Raw genomic sequence first — 3,552 nt, forward strand, 5'->3', positions numbered from 1 at the left:
GGTAACAGATTTTCCCCCGAATCAACCTACCCTGGATTTGCACCTTGGTGAGGCCACTCATGACCAGGCTGACACCAGTGCGCAACTCCTTAGTCTCCTGAGACCGATGGATGCCTACTACTACTATTAGCAAAGATATTTAAAGTCTGATGAAGAATGGAGGGTAGGCAATCCAAGAGAGGGGTGCATACTCTAGATGAAAGCACACCTAAGTAATACTTAATACAATACTCTACATGGGAATTTTAGGTATTAATTTACAATCTTTGGATGACAAAACCACACATCTGAAAATTAAGACGCGATGATCTTTAGGTCTGTCTGGGACAATTATCAAGTTGTGTAATTAATGTTTTTGTGAATCATTTGCTAATGTCTTAGCTAAATGGATACTATGTAGCATGCAAGACTGCTTCATACACTTTTTCTGGCCTGAAAATTATGATAATTTGTGCTATCATAAAGTATGCAATATGATTAAAATATAGTACCGTGATAAAGGAAACCTAATCCTAATTATAATGAAACTAACTTGGATTATTGGAATCCATTGTTGCAGTGTTCTCTCAGATATTCAACTGCATGAAAAACAATATTACTGGTTGAAATTGATGATGTTAGGCTGCTTTAAAATTTACCTAAAAAGTACAAAATTATTTAATACCAGGCATAAAATAAAATCAGTTTAGATTAATTATATAAAGCTAAAGAACAAGGTAGGACGCATACTTGCAACACCATCCAAAAACTGCAAATGAGAGTTGTTACATGCAAATCTCATAAGTACTTTTTTGTTTACATATTAACTTCTTGTTGTTTTTTTCAGTAACTAAACTGCGCTAAAAATAAAATTAATACATGTGAAAATACAATTAAAATATAACTGACATTTGAACAATGAAACTTTACAGATGATACAGAAGTCACATGAAAATTGGCAATGTAGGAGACATAGAAAAAAACCAGAAATAACATGATGTTTAACAGTGATAAGTTACAGGTGCAGAAGTATGGTGGAAACGAGGAAATTAAAGGAAACAAGGAGTACAGGACACAATCAGACCCACCCTTAGAAGGAAAAAATATGTAAGAGATCTGAGAATTATGATGTCTGACGACCTGACAATTTGTAAACATAACCGGCAAATATAGTGGCGGCCAGAAAAATAATAGGATGGATTATGAAAAGGTTAAAATTCAGAGACCCAACCCACAGCAATGCTAATGCTATTTAAATAACTGGTGCTGTCCCGACTTGAGTATTGCTCGGTACTCACTTTCCCTTACTGAACAGGAGAGATCTCTGAATTAGAGGGAATACAGAGACCATAAAAAGCAAACATAGAAATGATAAAACATCCAAATTATTGAGACCGTCTCAAAGCTCTCAAAATGTACTCTCTGGACAGGAGACAAGACAGGTATCAAATAATACATATATGGAAGATACTGGAGGGCCAGGTCCCAAATTTGCACAGCATAATATAACAACATACTAGAGCTAAAGATACAGAAGGAAATTAATAATAGAAACAGTGAGGAGTAGAGGTGTCATAGGTACAATCAGAGAGCAGAGTCTTAACAGTAGGGGGTCAAGGGCTATTTGCTAAGCTAGGCAAGGGGAGACTAGGCTTGGCTAGGTTATACTAGGAAGAAGTAGGCTAGGCTGAATTACTCAACCAGTAATTTTGGAGGAGAGGGAAGGTGGGAAACTCGAACTTTTTTTTTTTTTTATTTTGATAAAAGAAATATACAAAGTATAGCACAATATATACATGACATGAACCTAAGAACAGAACATAACAACAAAAACATAATCATAAACAGGCATAGAAGAGAACATTGCATAATAAGACCCCAGAAACTCCAGGGACACAAGTCCGAATACAAATAAACATAGAAACGGACACACAACAAACGGACGCATACGGACATGGAAAGACACAACATATAAAGAATAAACCAGACACACATATAAATACACAATGCACACAATTACAGAAATAACACAAAGCATAAGCACATCGCACACAAATCATATAAGTAACATAAAAACAAACCATGGCCAAGGCCCAGGCACTACTATATGACAACCCCAAGAAAGAATCCGGGGCGAACAATGAAACACAGAGATACATGTACCCTAAACAAACACACTTCCAGGAAGAACAGCAATCAAACCAACAAAATGAGTAACAAAACAGCCGCATGCAACTCACTCAAGGTACAAGCAACGGCCCACGCAGGAGCCAACATAGAAGCAAACCCACACTCACACTCAACCCCACACACCAAACCGAACACACAACCACAGGAGCAACCACACACACACCCAGCACAACTCCCCCGAGGAGGCCCACCGGAGGGCCGGGGATCTAGGATGAAAACAGAAGACCACTCACCCAAAAGCAACCCCACGCACATACCCACCCGTGAACCAACCACGGAACTCGCTCGGAAACGCACGCTGCACCCACCACCACGTGAACCGCAAACGACCCCTCAAAAACCCCAAAAGCCTAGCAACCCCATAACCCTCCCTCCGACCCACCCACACACAATACACAAAGTCAGCAACAAGAAGACAAAGCGTATTACGAACACGGCGCGACCTCCGCGGAAAGGACAAAAACAAAAATTTCGCACCCGAGTTAACCACATTTGGGTTAATCGCAAGGGTCAGCGCCGCCGGAGTGCAATGGCGAGCCTCGCCCTGGGAAAACCGCCTTCGTGATCACGGTGTCTCCTGTGCCAGGTAAGTATTTGAGTATTTCTAGGTGCTCACTTTCCCTTACTGAACAGGAGAGATCTCTGAATTAGAGGGAATACAGAGACCATAAAAAGCAAACATAGAAATGATAAAACATCCAAATTATTGAGACCGTCTCAAAGCTCTCAAAATGTACTCTCTGGACAGGAGACAAGACAGGTATCAAATAATACATATATGGAAGATACTGGAGGGCCAGGTCCCAAATTTGCACAGCATAATATAACAACATACTAGAGCTAAAGATACAGAAGGAAATTAATAATAGAAACAGTGAGGAGTAGAGGTGTCATAGGTACAATCAGAGAGCAGAGTCTTAACAGTAGGGGGTCAAGGGCTATTTGCTAAGCTAGGCAAGGGGAGACTAGGCTTGGCTAGGTTATACTAGGAAGAAGTAGGCTAGGCTGAATTACTCAACCAGTAATTTTGGAGGAGAGGGAAGGTGGGAAACTCAATATAACCCGAACTTGAAGCTTCCTGTTCCCTGACACAATGAATTATTTTACGTCAGGTTTTCAGCACAGCCGCATCAAAAACCATGGTTATTTATTTATTTATTTATATACAAGAAGGTACATTGGGGGTTAAGAGAGAACATAGGAATGATGATAATTTTACAATCGTGGAAAGCCACTAGCACGCATAACGTTTCGGGCAAAAATCCCCTGATCTGATAGCTATCCGAAAGTTGAACTGGTCAAAATCGTATCCATTTTGTGCCCTGTGAATACTCTTCTGACATTCCCTAACTATCTGCAATGTTGTCAAACTAATAACAGTTA

At 39.9% G+C, this 3,552-nt stretch overlaps 1 non-coding gene across 1 annotated transcript; it reads right to left on the bottom strand.

Moving 5' to 3' along the window:
• Positions 1–2,608: 2,608 nt before the first annotated feature.
• On the bottom strand, positions 2,609–2,763 carry LOC138365162 (U1 spliceosomal RNA). The gene has a single exon (XR_011228708.1). It is a non-coding gene; the product is annotated as a U1 spliceosomal RNA (small nuclear RNA).
• Positions 2,764–3,552: the final 789 nt, after the last annotated feature.

The sequence above is a fragment of the Procambarus clarkii genome, chromosome 15 (assembly GCF_040958095.1).
Source record: "Procambarus clarkii isolate CNS0578487 chromosome 15, FALCON_Pclarkii_2.0, whole genome shotgun sequence".
NCBI lineage: Eukaryota > Metazoa > Arthropoda > Malacostraca > Decapoda > Cambaridae > Procambarus > Procambarus clarkii.